Source organism: Tinamus guttatus, unplaced genomic scaffold (assembly GCF_059628265.1).
Source record: "Tinamus guttatus ecotype Peru unplaced genomic scaffold, ASM5962826v1 Tinamus_guttatus_pri_ptg000493l, whole genome shotgun sequence".
Taxonomy (NCBI): Eukaryota; Metazoa; Chordata; class Aves; order Tinamiformes; family Tinamidae; genus Tinamus; species Tinamus guttatus.
In genome coordinates, this window is record NW_028289027.1 from 221,792 (window position 1) to 238,351 (window position 16,560).

A 16,560-nucleotide genomic window follows, 5' to 3' on the forward strand; every position below is an offset into this window, starting at 1 on the left:
ATTAAACACACTTCCTAGGCGTGGGTGGTTGCATCCATAGTCCCCATAGGAATGGCTCCTGGGCTGTGCAAGCCTCCAAAGAGTGGCTAGGAACTGCCTGGGAACTTGCTAGCTGGATAGGGCTGGAAGTGAGCTGGGAACTGCTCTGACAACATAAAAGTCAGGACAACCCAGACTAATTAGTCATCGACTAATTTACTGGAATAGATACAGCATAAAGGCTACAGAAAACTAAAGAAAAATTACATGAATTACATGAAAAATTACATGTCCAAAGGTACACAATGACATTTTATTCTTAAACCATAGTGTTGCAAAAGTGATTGTCACAAGCAGCTTGTTGCACTGAAAATGCAAGCTTCAATGTCAAACTTTTTTTTTTCCCCAAGAGTTGACTTTCATGGTTTAAAATGGAGAATAATTCTGTGGTGCCTGTCACAGCTTCTCTCAAAAACCTTCCATACAACATGACTCTGGAGCAAAACCACACTTCTTCACCTTAAAGTCTTGCTTGTACTAACCCAAACTGGCGAACATGGGTAACATTGCCATCTAGTGACTCCTCCCATAATGTTTAATTAGCCATACTCTGCATTTACCCAAACTCAGCAAGATGTTTCACTGAGAGTTGCAAGTGGGATTAAGAGAAATAATGACTGAGACCAAGCTTTTCTAAATGTCCTGAGGAGCAGGAGAATTGAGCACAGTATTTGTCCTTGAAGTGAATGAGCTGTGTGCCCAGCCTTTCAGGAAATCAGTCTGCCCATTTGGGTAACAGAATAAGAATGTGGTTAATTTTGGTAAAGTCTTCCAGGAAACCTTGGATAATTTTTGTGCATCGCTTAATTCTGTGGTTCCTGATTCAGAGAGCTGGAGAGCCATGCCTTGTGTGAGAGCTCAGCTGCAATGGACACAGTCGGCGCGTGGTCCACCTGCCCTGCAGACCTCCTCCAATCTGAGATGACTGCCTTTATGAGTCTGCTTTCTTCTCCTGCCAGGTCTTCCTCTGAGGAACTTTATTTCTAAACAAGGACAGTCATCCTCCACTGTGCCACTTCCTCATTAATCTTTCATGCTGCCATTTTAATGTCTTCTTTCTGCTTGGTAGACCAGCAGAAAGTCTTCCAGGATGCAATCAAAGTGAATATGGAATCAGTCTCATCTGTAAGACCTCAAAGGGATATTTGTGTTGTCCTGGAAGCCTCCTCAAGATCAAGCTTAGCTTTCTCTGTCTTGCAAGCCAGCTAAAGTGATCTCAGAGGTTTTGTACTGCATGAGCATCCCCAATGTGTGAGAGTGTTGCCAGACCTGTTCACCCAGCCAGGCTGCAAGACAGCCACATGCAGGCATGTGAAAGCATGGCAGGAGGTGCTCATCTCTCCAAACTCCCTCGCTCAAGGCAGTAGAGACATAGTCAATATTCATCCTCTCCCATGGCCTCTTTAGAATCATTTTAGCTCCTGTCCCTCTAAGCTACCTTGGCAACAGCAAACAGCTCCTGTTTTTCAGCAAATGAGCTGAGGATAGTTAATAGAACTTGAATCAACAGAAATAGCTTACACAGAATTCGCTATACTTGCTGAGTGTCACATTCCTGAAATTACAGTATCTGAGGGGTCACACACAGTTTCTGTCCCTTCTCATTTTTTCCAGAACAGGTAGTTCACATGCAAACTCTATTTGTGCTTGGTGCTCCATTCTTGGTTGAAGTTGGCAACCATCATCTTGGTTGCACCGTGTTCAAGAATGTAACTTAGACTTGGGTTATCTTTGGACAGTGCTTGAAATCCAATTATTATTAGTAAATAGAACAATCTGCTTGCCTTCTGTTCTGTGTTTTTTCCCTGACCCTAGAATAACCTTGCACTTAAATAGCAGATTTCATACAGTGACTTCAGTTATATTTTGGGAGAACAAGACCAAATGTCTCTAGCCCTTAGTAAAGGTGGAAGGAATCCACACTGTTCTTTTAGAGACACACGGCTTTGGCGATGGTGATCTTTCCACTTCTTGCTCTTGATGACTAACTTAGTTGCTACTGTTATGATGTTCAGTGCAAGAAAATGATGCATGTCCCAGACAACTTCAGAAATTGTATTCAAACCATGTACTTGTGGTGGTCATCTTGAGCCATCAACATATCTCTGTGTATCACAATCTACCTCGTCATGTGCTCCTGGAGTGTGGCTGCATCACTTGCCATGAAGCACCACAAGGCACTTTCTGCAAGGGTGATTCCACTTCCTTCCTACCTTCCCTTAAAACTCTCTCTGTAAATTATCTAGCCTCATCATAGAACTAATTAGGCAGTGAAATCCCCACTATTCCTAGCAGCAAGATATTCCAGGACTTGTCTGCTGTTATGAATTTTGGAAAGGCCAGGTTTTTCTACACAGGGCTGGCAGGTGCAAGGGTGGGCTGTGATGCTACTAGCAGCAGACACAGGAGGATGGGTAGGACAGGCCCACAGCATAGAGGTGCTGCCTCCATCACTTCCTCTGAGAAAGATGATGGTCATCAGCATTAACTATGGTGGGCACCGAGGCATGGAGTCAATGCTCAGAGACCATGTACAACCCCTGCAAGAAAATGGTCTCACCCTGGAGTGGCAAAAATCCTACAGGATCCTACAGGTGCTATCCAAAGTCTCTTGGAGTCTGGGATATCTCCTTTAGAAACAGAAGACAGACTGTGGCAGGAAGACAGACTGTGGCAGGAAGGAGAGAGCTGGGGGTAAAGGCAGAGTGATGCATGAAGGTCATTAGAGCTCTGAAAAGTTAATGGGACCCACATTGTTCAGGGGTGCTAAGGAGGTCTGGCTCCTTGTTGTTCACTTTCACTGAAGACAAACAATTCCCGATGATCATTTAAAAAGACTCTTGCTCTTGCCAGAGACATTTCTTTTGGCTCTCTAAAGGAGCATGGCCATTTGAATAGTTAATTTGGCATTCAGTGCACGATTCAGCGAGGAAGGAGGGAGAGGAAAAAATGGGCAGAATCGGGCACTTCCAAAAGCAGGTGAGCTGCCAAGGGAAACCAACCGCCTCATCGGCAGCCGACCAGCTTCAGTAGACTCCCAGCTGCTCCTTCCCAGCTCTTGCTGAAGATTTCTATCCCTCCCTGTCAAGTTAGTACTGAATCATCTGTGTTGCTATGTTGCATTCTGTTGTGTAGGAAACCTCTGGTGGGGAAAGCTATGAAGGGAAAGGGGGAAAAGATCGAATCATTTTCAAAGGGATTATTGGCTGTGCTTACAGGACTTAAAATCTTTGTCTTGAATGGACTAATACCAACAGATCTCAAAGAATATCTGTGCACAGGGACTCATAATCTGCTGAAGTACAGCTAGCAAGGGTCCCACAGGAATCTGTCCCAACCCGGTGCTAACCAACACCTTTACCAACATCTTATTGATCCAAGAAAAGTGAAAAATTATTGCTGGCGCCGTTAGTGAATGTGGCAGTCTCCAGCAAAGTGGTGAAAACCATCAGAAACAGGTCAGTTACACCCAAGCGATCTGGATTGGATCACTAGGGCAGCTCATTTAAGCAACCTACAGTTATAATGCAGCCAGATTCATTGGCCAATAATTGGGAAAAGTCGCACAAGATTGGAGAGAGCATCCTGGAAAGCAGCAGCCCAGACCAACCAGGGACTGTGGTGTTGGAACAGCTCTTCATCGCTCCGGGTGAGGGCTAGTGAAACCTTGGGAAGTGAAAGCGTGGTTCTCATGAATACAGCACTGGCATTTTCTCCAGCATTTCTGAGACCACTGCTAAAACACTGGGCCATGGTTGTGATGTCCACACTTGAGATGTTAAAAACCTAAACGGATTGATTTTTTGTCCCAGGGTGAACTTGTGGACTGAAATCTTTCCCTCTAAAGCTGCTGTGAGCCAAACAGGGGAAGTTTGGTGTGAAGATTGTTAGAGGAAATTCTTAGTTTTAACTGGGATTCCTGTAAAAGGGAGATGTTGTAACAACAGGGGATTTTCACGCAGAAACAACTAGGCATGAGGTAATTTTCCCTCAGTCAAGTAAAGGGTGACTACAAGTTCATTTGCTTCTAATTATATGGGGAAGGGAAAGTTAAAGCAGTTTGTGGAAGTCTTTACCCATGGACTGCACCCCCGATAGAAGAGAGTGAAAAAGAAAAAGGAAAAATCAACCAATGTGCAGGTCTATCACTTTGGCAATGGAAAGAGACCCACAGTATTAAGCTACAAGTCTAAGTTTTATCTCTTCCCTGGGGTTGAATAAAGGATTTTTAAGAAAACAGACATTGGGAGCTGGAATGAGGACAAGAAGCTGTGCCCAGTCTTGAAGAAATCATTGTGAGGTTACATGGAACCATCCTGGCACTTACTACATGTAAAAAGCCTTTAGTAAAGGTACCAGAGCAGTAATTCCCAAACTTTGTTTTTGGGATGAAGTCTGCCAACCCTCAAATTTTCTTGCAAACCACCACACACCCAATGAAGCTTAGGAAATGCAGACTTGGTAGCTCATATGTCTTGGGGCTTCATGTGTTTCGATGGCCCAGATGCAGCCCACTCACCACAGGCACACGGACCACCAGCAGTTCCTAAACCGCAGCTGACATCCTCCGGGATGGAGAGGATAGAAACGAGCCCGCTGAGGTCAACAGGAGTCTTTCCACTGACTTCAACAGGCTTTAGATCATGGCCTTCCCACGCTAGCCCAGAGGCATTACTACTGACAAAGCTTTAACATGGGATTGAAAACAGCATCAGCTGGTGCTAGGACAGATCCCAAAGTGTTTACATGATTTTTTTTCTTCCCTTTTTTTTTTTTTTTTTTTTTCAGGTGAATCCCTTTCTCTTCATTCAGCATCTCTGGAAATCTGTCGGTTGAGCTGGATAAGTACGTTTAGGCATTCAAAGAATTCTGTTGCTGGAGTTTGTCAATGCATCATTTTGCAAATATGGCTTCAATCTCCCATTGGGCTTTTTTTTCTTGCTGTGAAGGATTGCTCTGGATAACTTTATTCAGTTTTGCTCTCATGGATGGCTTGTAGGATTATATCTTTCTCAATTTCTGTGCTCAGGTGCTCAGAATTTTCTAAAATAAATATTGGAATAGCTTGGAAAGTTTTTCACTGCCATGTTTTCATTGTGCAAGAAAATGAAGGTGAAATCTTCCTTGCCACCCTTCCATGTAGCAGACCAAAGTGTTCCTCTTGTACCTGGAAAAAGCAAAATACCAGGGAGTCAGTTTGATGCTTCCAGGTGGAATCCTTTATCTTGGAAGTCACTAAGTGGAATAGTCCATTAGCAGAACAATAACTGCTGTGCCTTCTGCTATTCCTCCTGCCATTGCTGTTGCAGGCATGATAAAACTCAGCATATGCATTCAAAATGCATGGTAGTTTTCTCTTATGAAAAAAAACCATATTTTTGAGTAGTAAAAGAATACGAACAATACTGTTAACAGGAAAAATGCTAATAATAGGAAAGTTGTTAATTTTTAGTTTTTACTATAAATAATTCTATTTTGCAAATAATGCATATTTCTGCTAACATAATCAATAATCCTTAGGTCAATATTTCCAAAATCTCTCTCTCTCTTTTTTTTTCTTTGGTCAGAATTTCCAGTTATTAGGCAATATGGAAGGAAATAATTTTATTTTCTTAGTCAGCATAAAACAAATTTCAAAATGCCAAAATCCTGAAATTTTTCCAGTTTTGCCTCCTCACCCCAGCACCCACTGTTGTGCCAACACAACATGATAAACAGGATTTACACAGTCTGACTCACAGTGAATAAATGAACTAGTGTAAGCAAGACAGAAGTGCTGAGATCTGGGCTTTGCTGATAGATTAGTGAGTATGAGGAGATTACCTGGGAGGCATTTGATTTTTTCCTAATGGTTGCTTTACACTACTTTCCCTTTATATCTTGTATTCACACCTTCTAATGAGGTATTAATGAGCTGTTGGTGGTTTCTTTAATTTCGGGCAAGACCATTAAGGGAAAGTGAAGTCTTTACTAGGTTCCAAATTCTTAATAAAAAAGAAGTGATGCATTATTAGATAAGTCAAGTTTGAAAGCTTGGAGTAGTGACTCCATTGGCTTTAGGGATGTTATGCAATTGCAGACTGTTGAGTTGTTGTTTGGTGTTAAGAAGAGAGGCCCTGGATTTCCTGCGCCAGGTTTCACTTGTGAAGCAACCTGGTTTGTCTTTGGGCAGCTTGGTACAAAAATGCCACTTTCCCTGTAACTTGACTTGACCTGTCATGAGCAAGGATATGTTTGGGTAATTGGATATTATAAGCTGGATATTACTTAAAAGTTGGACTTGCTTTGAGTATGAGAATTATGGCCAGAAGACCTCTAGAAATCCCATGAATCCTTTCCAACCTTAAATATTCCATGATTATAAGCAGCAATGTCTGTATGGAGCAATATAGTCCCCTTTCCCTGGAAAAGGAAAGGAAAGGAAAGGAAAGGAAAGGAAAGGAAAGGAAAGGAAAGGAAAGGAAAGGAAAGGAAAGGAAAGGAAAGGAAAGGAAAGGAAAGGAAAGGAAAGGAAAGGAAAGGAAAGGAAAGGAAAGGAAAGGAAAGGAAAAGGAAAGGGAAAAGGAAAGGGAAAAGGAAAGGGAAAAGGAAAAGGAAAAGGAAAAGGAAGAAAGGAAGAAAGGAAGAAAGGAAGAAGGAAAGAAGGAAAGAAAGAGAGAAAGGGAGGAAGGGAGGTTTGTATGACTGGATTTTACAGTAAAGACCTTCTTCATGGTCTTGGAGTAGGGTCTCTTAAGATCTCTTGCCTGGACTGTGAATAATAACAACATCTTTAAACACATTAAAAAGTCTAACCAATATGAAGTTCTTTACAGAATGCGATCACTACCATTCCCTTTTATTTTATATTTGTAGTGAGTTCCTAAGAAAATTTATAGCTTGAATGTACAGCTTTTGAGCCCTTGAGAAAGAAAGTATGGATACGCTTTGTCCAAACTTAATCTTGTAAGGCAAAAAGTGAGGTCACTTAGACCTTAGCCTCTGCTACATGTACTCATGTATAATCAGGCTTTAAATAATTGTGCAACAGAGATATTCACTGGCAAGCAGTGTTTTTCTCTGGATTTGAACCCTTCACTTTGACGGCAAGAGCATCGGTCTTCAACAGCCTGGAAGAAAGCCTACCATGATATAGAGCTGTCCAAGCTTGATAACCTTTTTCACATCTCTGCCTCTGTAAAACCGGGTGACAGACTTCTTGTGAATGGCGTAAAACTGTTCTTTTTCCTATTTCTCTGCATCAGTCATGGAGCCAAGCAGCTGGGATACAGAAAGATGATTCAATCACAGATGAACTGCTATAGTCATTTAAATATGAAATTTCTATTTGTTTTATCGGTAAGTATAGGATAAGTTTATAGGATTGGTGGAGGGGAACACAGAGACAAAATAGATCTAAGCTACAGAAATCAAATATAAAGCACAAAAAAGGGGAAAAAAAAGCAGCCTTGAGGAGCCACAGAGAAAAGGTGTGGTATCCAACATCTATAAAAATGTGGTTTTCCAGTGTAGGCAGCTAAATATAAAAACTCTACAGAGAACTATAAATTCCTAATAAATATGATTGAACTACTGGAGAAAATCAGGCAGGCTCAGCTCAAGAAAACAGAAGCAAAGCTGAGAGCAAGCTGGGGCCAGGGACACTTCTATTTATGATGTGTATTTTACGTTACTCCGGAACTGGAGGATTTGAGAGCTGGTTCAGGATCTGGTGAGCGCTGTTTGAGGGCATGGGCCCCAGGGAGCTGTGAAAGAAGGTTTCTCTATAGCACTGAGAGGGATTGGTGTTGAAGGCACATCTCTCCGAGGACATCCCATGGGTACCAGGCTACGGAGGGACGCACACCAGCCACCTTTCTTCTCCAATGCTATGTGGAATCCAGTGCTATGTGGAATAACTATTTGAAGCTGACCTGGAGCAGCTGAAGGTGGTGACAGTTCATCAGGGCTGGTCAGTGAGCGTTGGACATGTAAGCTACTCTCTGGCTCTCCCAGCTTAGGTTTCAGCAGTTCGACAGTTGTCTGTTGTCTGCTTATTTCAGTGCTCCTGGACTTCATGTTAAAGGAGCTAGCAGCACAGCAGATGGACAGAGATCTCTATTTCAGCCATTGACAAATCATGTGAGCCCAGATCCACAATTTTCCCAGGCTGTATCTTCCTCTGCTATCACTATGATTTTTACCATGTTGAAGAGGTACTAATAGTTATTTGCAAAACAAGACCAAGTTGTGAAGGGCAGGCTGATTCCACACTTCAGTGGAGAATGCCAAAAGCAGCACAGATAATTGTCTCTGCAGAGAGGCTGGAGGCAGTAAACAGCTTCACAGCAGACTGGCATGAAAAATGAGAGCTAGAATTAACATGGCCTTTGCTTTACCTGAATACTACCACAGGCGTCCAAGGCAGCTGTGTAGGCTTGTGTTAAAGTACATAGTAAATAGAAGGGATGGCAATGGGTGGAGGAATGGCTGTATTCTTTTTTTTTTTTCACCCATGAAGCTTCAAAACACTTAAGCCAATAAAAACAAAGCCGGGAATATGCATGGTTGGAAAGTCTAAGCAGTTGGAGAGAGAGTGCAGCCAAGGCACTTAGGGCAACCTCTGCCCCTTTCCGCTTCCATAAGAGTGTCTATAGGAAGTCTATATCCAATGCATATAGCAGGAAAGCTACAGCTTGTTTGGGGTGGGTAATAGCAAGATTCCTGCTTGGGCTTTGGGATCCTCCTAGTGTGGCTCACCCCTTCAGATCAGCTCAGATTTGGCCTGACCTCTGGGAATAGAATTGAAAAGCTTCAAAATTTCTCCTGGCTCGATTTTCTTTTGGACAACTCTTGTTCCTGCCAATTGCTCAACAAACCATTCCTTGTCTTTCCTGAGTAGGATAGCTGTGTGGGAACAGCACAGTTTTATTTGGTAGGAAATGCCATGATTCCAAAATCTGGTTTACTTCGGAAGTGGAAGAACACAGAAGCAAACACAAAACCATTTTGTGCCCCAAGTTTTCTGCAAATCTCAATGAAAATGATGCGGTTTTCTGAAAATTGAGCAATTTCATCCTTCCTGTAACCTTTCAAAATTTGCTAAGAACATTTTAAAAGTTTTCAAACAGAAGCTAATGCACAACATGTCAACAAGGTCTTTTTTTTTTTTTTGCTGATTTTTAAAATCTGCAAATAAAATGCTCTCAGAACGAACAAATACCCAGGACTAGCTTTGACATTTAAAAAAAGAGTGTCAAATCTTTTTTTAAAACTTCTCATTTTAGCTACTCTATCAAACTGATTTTTGTCAGCTAAAAGTTCTTCAAGAAAATAAGCAGTGCCTTTATGAGGCTTGTGGATCATCTTTGAGTACAGAGTGAGCATAGTTTATTTAAGTGTTGCAGCTTAGAGCCTCCTGAAATGCTTTAGAGGACATGGTCAATATATGCAGGATAGCCACCTTGGAGCAGCATTTCTCGGGTTGTGTGCGAAACACAGCAATACTTCACAAGGGCAAAGTAGACAGAGCAGAGCAGGCTCTTCTGCATAGCAGAGATCGCTGGGGGTGTTTAAGGAAGGATGGAGGATGGAAAGGTGGTTTGGCATCTGCGGGATAAAGTTTGGCCTCTTGCTTTGCCAGGCCAGTGATTCAATGTCTTAACAAACGTATTGCCACCCACCAAGCGGAAATCACAGCCGGGCAGCATTGCCTAATGGATAAAGCACTGCACTAGGACTCTCATGTCTTAAATGCTGCTCCTAACTCTGCCCTGGATCTCACTATGATGCTGGATGAGTCTTGTTGGTCGGCAAGTCTCCATTTTCTCTGTATTGGTCTCTTCTGTTAAAAGTAACGCTCTCCCTCGGTTTTCACAATGCCTCAACTGTTTTTTCCCTCCCTCTTGACTCTGCCTTGCCTGATCCACGGGTAGGATTTTAGGATGCAAACAAAGTTTTTCTTCAGTGAAGGCTGCCAAAACTACTTTTACTACCCTCATGGAGACATTGAACTGCAAGGCTGAACCTTCTCAGCCCCATCTCCCATGTCAGTTATCTCTGCTGATGAGGCTGCCTGCAAGACCTGGGTGAGAAACGCTGGCTCCTTCTCCCATCCCCTTCTGAAATCACAACCAGTAAACGAGGATGAAGCAGGGAGCTGTGATTAACAGGGGCTTCCATCTGCCAAGAATTCATTAAAGAAATAATAATCATTAGCTTCCCAACCTACGGCTGCCTGGGCTTTGCGCAAACATGACTAGTATGGAAGAAAGGAAGGGGACGGTGCAGTGAGTTTGTCACGTACATGCCCCCAGTTTTGTAGGGCAGCTTTGTTGGTGGGGAGGAGACCAGGCTGCGTCCTCCTGAGGACAGCTGCCCGCATGCACTCACCAAGATCTGATGCCATGTGCCCCAGCCACCACGGGAGTGAAGTTTTGTCCTTGTTTGACACCAAGGTAGTAAGGGCAGTGAGTGCCATGGAGGAGCAGAAGTCTGATGGACTCTGGTGATTCCCAAAGCAAGGATCTCCGTACCACCACCCAGGAGTCACACCAACTGGAAGTCTGCTTCTCCACAAGCTCAGTGTTTAAAAGATGTTTAGCACACCTGGATGCCCCTAGGCCTGCAGTCAGGCTTGCAAATATAGTGAGACTTCCTATCAATATCTTTTTTTTTTCCTAAATATATTTTTTAAACTTAAAATGAAATTATTCATTCATTTTTCCAGCAGGGAAAGACAAAAAGTCCTGTTGCAGCTGGCCCTGCTTGCTGCAAAGCAGTTCTTGGTACTGTACAGGGATGCTTATAGATGTCTACTTGGAAACTCCCAGCTGGTGCAGTCAGGACAGTGGGAGTGGATGGGGCTGGGGCAGCGATGGGCTGAGCTTGCTGGAGTCTGGCCAAGATGGGAGAGAAATTTCATCTGTAAAAGGAGGAGGGACCTTGGTGACACTCAGGACATGGTGGAGAATAAGCCCTGGACAATTTGGTTAGGGATGTTATACGTGTAGGAGAGACCATATCGATAGTGGGTTTTAGCCATTTTGTTCCCCATTCAAATCCTGGTGTGATCACCAGATCTAATTAACAGCTGGGGATTATGCTGGTTTCCTGCAGATTATTGTAACTCTTTTTAAATGTATATTAATATTTGTGGCATTTATTTATCATGGACACATCAGAGAACAGAGGATGCCTGGAGATATAGCAAAAGAAAAGGGAATGTCTTGGCCATAGGTGGGAATGGCTCTGCAGAAATGGTGTTCACAGCCCTATTTCTCTGCTAACTGTGGAGAACGGACCTAGTTCACTTAGCAAAATACATACCCTCACATGATGGAGTATATGTTGATTCTTGTATCTATGCAGCTGACTTGCTAAGTGACCCAAGGTGCCTGTACATGCCAAACATCTGGCCCAGAAAGGACAAAGCGCACATCAGTGACTCTTTGGTTACAGACACAGGGACAAGCTGTCTCTTCTTTGGCCTCTCCAACCACAAGCAAGGAGCTCTCAGGAAAGGTGACCATGAAGCAAGAGGCTTGCAGTCCAAATGACTCTCCCAGCATGCCAAATTCAGTCTGTGCGCTGTAGAGAGGACCTGCTGGGTTTGCACAATCTACTATCAACAGAGGAAAGGTGACAGGATACGGGCTTGGAGTTGATGAAATGAAGGGGGAGGCTGTGGAAGCTGCAAGCATCAGCAGTTGGCAGCTGGTCCGTGCAGAGACAGGACCTGGCTCTGAGCTGGCAGTGATCTTTTCAGGCTGGAGTGAATTTAAATACCAACACACAGCTGCTGTTTTTCTTGTGTGGGCCAAGAATGGGGTTGACAGGTGGGGGGGGTCAAAGGAAGGTGGATGCAAGCAGGCACATCACCATTGGTTCATTTCCATTGCAAACTAAGATCATTTCTGAGAGCCTGTGGAAATCCTATTTCCCTGATTAGGTATAGCGCCGATGTAGAGGGCAACAGCTGACATTTGTAGCATTGGTCATTGGTATTTGCAGTGTTGATCAGACTGCTGCTCCACTTTGAGCAGGAGAGATAAGCCCCAATTCAAAGAACATTGCAGGGTTCACGGCATGGATGGTATCTCTGTCTTTCTTTCTCCTCTATTCTCTTCCTTACTGCCTCTCCTGTTTGTCCTCTGTCCATCTTTCTCTGTTTTTCTTGATGCTATTTTGATCCATTTCCATCACTTGGCCACTGTGGGTGATTCAGTGCAGAATTTGGAAGGTGCCTCAGCCATGCAGATCACTTAGCTGGAAACACAGACCCATACATTACACACTCAAAAGCTGAGCACTGATCTCATGCTGTATGCACAAGCTGGAACAGGACTAGAGAAGTGTCAGGAATGGGTCAAGAAATAACTTGAAGATTTACAACCAGATCTACATTTTAGGGTGAAATCAGAGGTCATTTGGGTCCCTTCACCACCTGTGAAGGCTATTGCAGGAAGTGCAGCTGAGAGTTTGGGCTTGGTCACTGCTAAGGGCTTGCACAATTTGTAGTCCAGTACTAATGTACTCAGTCTCAGGAACTGACCTAATATTCAATGAAATGAGCCATTTTTGTAGGAGTGGAGCCTTGTTGTTTAGTTTTTGATAAAGCAAGAAGTCCAGGTATGGCAGTATAGGCATAGTACAAGACAGAACACACTAGGCATTGACTTTTGAAGGCCAGACATGCTTTAAGTTTTACATACACCACTTTATTTTTAACTGTCTAAGTCTTTGTTGATCAGGATTGGACTACAGGTATAAAATATTGGTGCAGTGCTCAATTAGCCATCAATTAGTGTAAGGGTCAGGGCTCTTAGACTGCAAATTCCGTGTCAGAAGATCAAGGGAAAGACCTCTACTGCCAAATCTCGTGAGGAAAAGAAAAAATCCTTTATGTCCAAGCTGAACATCCCAAAACACAACTTCTGCACATTCTGCGCTTTTCCAGATGAGCAGAAATAAGCCTTTCTCATAAACTTATTGAAAATATAGTAAGTGGTGCTGATACAGCCTGAAAGCAGAGGGAGAAACAGGGACAGAGTTGATGCTGATGCTGAGCTGGAGGCTACAGAAGGGTTAGGAAGGAGGGTCTTGAGAAAAATAAATTGGATGAAACAATTGATGTAACAGAAAAAGAAGTACCAGGAAAAAGATGCAAAGAGATTGGCTAGGGGAATGACCCTGTAAGCAGCAGCAGGGAAATTTTGTAGGGGTCAAAGCAAGGGAGAAGGATGCAGTAATAATAGATATCTGAGATGATGAAAGTTTTGGAAACCTTCTATTAATTTCCATACTAAATTTATTCCCAGTTAGTTTATACTCACTTGTTCCAATACTGTCCTTTAACTTAAATAGTTCTTCTCCCTCTGTGGTTTTAACCTCCCAATGTATTTATAGAGAGTAATGCATCTTTTGTTTTTATCAAGGCTAAACAAACCAAGCTCCATATCTCCTCACATTTGATTGACATTCTGTCCACCTGATCACTTCAGGAGCCCTTTTCTATATCTGTTCTAGTTCAAATTCACCTTTTATTTTGCACACGGGAGACTAAAGCAGTTCTTGGTATGCCAAGGAAGATTTTGTCCCATGCTCTTAACACTTAGTTAAGTTAGTTAACACTAACTGCAACACAAATAGATTTCATACTGCATAGAGTTGTTGCATTCTACTTTTCCACAGTTGCATCATACTAATAGTGCCTAATCATACTATGATGAACACATGCATCCACATCTTTCTCCTGCAACTTTGTTGTGTCCAAAGGATGAGCCCCCAGCTTAAAATAGCTATTCTTGTTATTAGTCTCTAGGTGCTTGACTTTGCACTATTAAATTTCATTCTATTTCTATTACTCCTGTGCTTAAGGTCATCCATTTTTTTCTTGTTTATTTATGTGAAGGGCCATGTAAATATGCAGGTTGATAGGCTGAACAGCTTTTAAAGATCATGCCTCTGGATTATGGGATAGCCTTGTTGTATCTCAGGCCCTCCATATAGGGCAAAGTTGGAGGAGAGCAAAGATCAGATAGGCAGCATGATTTTCCTCACCTTCTTTGGAAACATCTGGCATTAGCTGATAGAGGGTAAAAGAAGACAGGTGAATGGCCTTTTTCATCAAAGTAACTGTTCTGCTCCAAACTCAAATATAATCAGGGCAGAACAAATTTAGGAAGCACTATGTTGGCCACCCAATAAGGGCAGTATTATGACACAGCCTCAGTGGAAAGTATACATTTTATATCCAGGACCCAAACTTAGCACATCTTCAGAAAGAGATCAGTTCTACATCTATCTTTCCTGATAAACATGGACTAAGCATAGAGCCAAACACCCAGAAATCTTATCCTTTTCAACCTTGTTCTTCATCTCATTTCAATGTTCTCCATTATTTTACTGTTCCCAAGTTTCTTTAGATAAAGAAATCCACTGTTCTCCTTCTTTGCCATTTTGCCTGTCTCTAGGACTCTGAGGGGACATTCACACTGTAGTTTGAGGTCATCCTGTCCCCAGGGCCTGGTTTAGGATCCCATCTGAGATGTCTGCCACATAGAAAAATGGGACAGTAGGAGATAGAGGTCCCTCTATAGTGGAGGAAATTATGTTCCAGACATACTGGACCAAGTTTGCAATCAAGAGTCCCATGAGAGTGTGTTAAAGCCAGGCCCTGTGGTATTTCTGCAGGCAGGCAATGCAAGAGGCCAAGCTGTTGCCCACGGGATGTCCTGGGGAGGCTCAACTGTGAGAAGGAGTCAACTCAAGAAGAGCTCTGGAGGGGAGCAAACACCTCTCCATAGAGCCAGTGTGAAGAAGTATTTTCTAATGTCCATACTCCATCTTTTGTAAACTGTCTTACATCCATTGGATCAATTAGTTCCTTAGTTCCTTAAAACCTTAGTTCTAAGAACCTTAGTCTCATGATGCACCGGCACCTAATGGGAAATTACTACCACACACCTGCAAGGCCAGCTACATTTCCGATGTGGCACAGGATTGTTTGGTATGACCTTTCAGGATGGAAAAAAAAAACCCTCCATCCAGCCACATTTCTGACAGACTGTGTGAGAAACAAGTCAATGGAGGTGGGAGAAGCTGCTGGCAATTTTCATCTCCACAGCTTTCCACTCAAATGTTCTGCAGCTGAGCTAATATTCAGCAAAGCCCTTCGATGGATACAGAAATCATTTGCACTTTTGATGGGAAGGCGGAGATGGAAAAGAGGAGGCCAATGCTATTCTATTCTTTCTTTCTTTCCTGCTGTTGCTCTTCGGTGCTTAAAAAGGGGAGTGAAATCTAGGGATTCCTGCTTTTAAATCCTAGCTCCATCCAGGCATAGTTTGATCTTGTGAAAACTACTTAGTTTCTCTCTGTGCTTATGCTACCCTCAAAGAAAAAGAAACCGACAAAACGAAACCTAAAAGAGAGGCTTGATAAGTTCTGTTTTCTCATCCAGATAGGGATACACAGATGAAATAATTCCATCAGAGAATTTCTACTCCTTCCACACTGAAAATGTTTCACAGTAATGAACAATTGGACAAGTTACACTGGGATAGGACTGAAACACTGGGATAGGATTTTCCACTTGATCTCCTTCCAGCTCACCTCATGTCTGGTCAGGTGCCAGAGCTTCCAAAATCCTGTGAAGTTTCACAGGGCTCTTTAGACTGACCTAAAGCTTGGGGAAGCCAAAGTTTCCAGTCTCCACACCATAACGCTGTGATCCTGGAGCCTCTCAAGAGCACTGGACTCCCTGGAGCATCCGGGCTTTTATTTTAACATGAGGTACCTGAGGTTTTCCCACTGGAGATCTCAGAGCTGTTAGATTTCTAGCCCTAGGGACATTCCATTTCATTTATCTACCAAAATTCCAAAGTGAAAGTAACCCAAAGCAAACCAAAAGTCAAATTAAAATGTTTTGATTTTTTTTTTACTGAAATATTTTCAGAATGTCTTTGCTAAGGAAAATGTTGAAATGCTCATTTTTCATTTAAAATTGGGACAAAAGTTTTTAAAATAAAAATGTAGGAATTTCCTGATGATTGGAAATTTGGAGTTCTGTTCCCTGCTTTGGGATGCTGTTACTATGCAGGTCCTTAGTCAGTTGGCACATGAATTAGGGTAACGCCAGTAAGTTCTAATCGAAAATGAGGGTAAAGTGTTAGATCTGAACATGCACAGTGATGGACAGCCTTTTCCCTAATGAGATTATGATATATTAACAGTCTGGGAGCCTGCAGTGCTGCTGGGAAATAAAATATGTACATGTATATATATATATATATACACACACATATATACATACACATATATAAGTACACACAAATATATATACTTACAGTTTCCAGGATTTGCCTCATTACATGTACATCTGTACCAACCAAGCAACAAGAGATATTTGTATAACACAGGTAAGTAATGATCGAGGCACTGAAGATCTGGTTCTGATCTCCTGATTTAAGTGAGTATAAGCAAAAGCAGATTGATGTTAATAGGTGCAGAGTAATTTAAGAAGGCAAAGTTTCCTGGGAG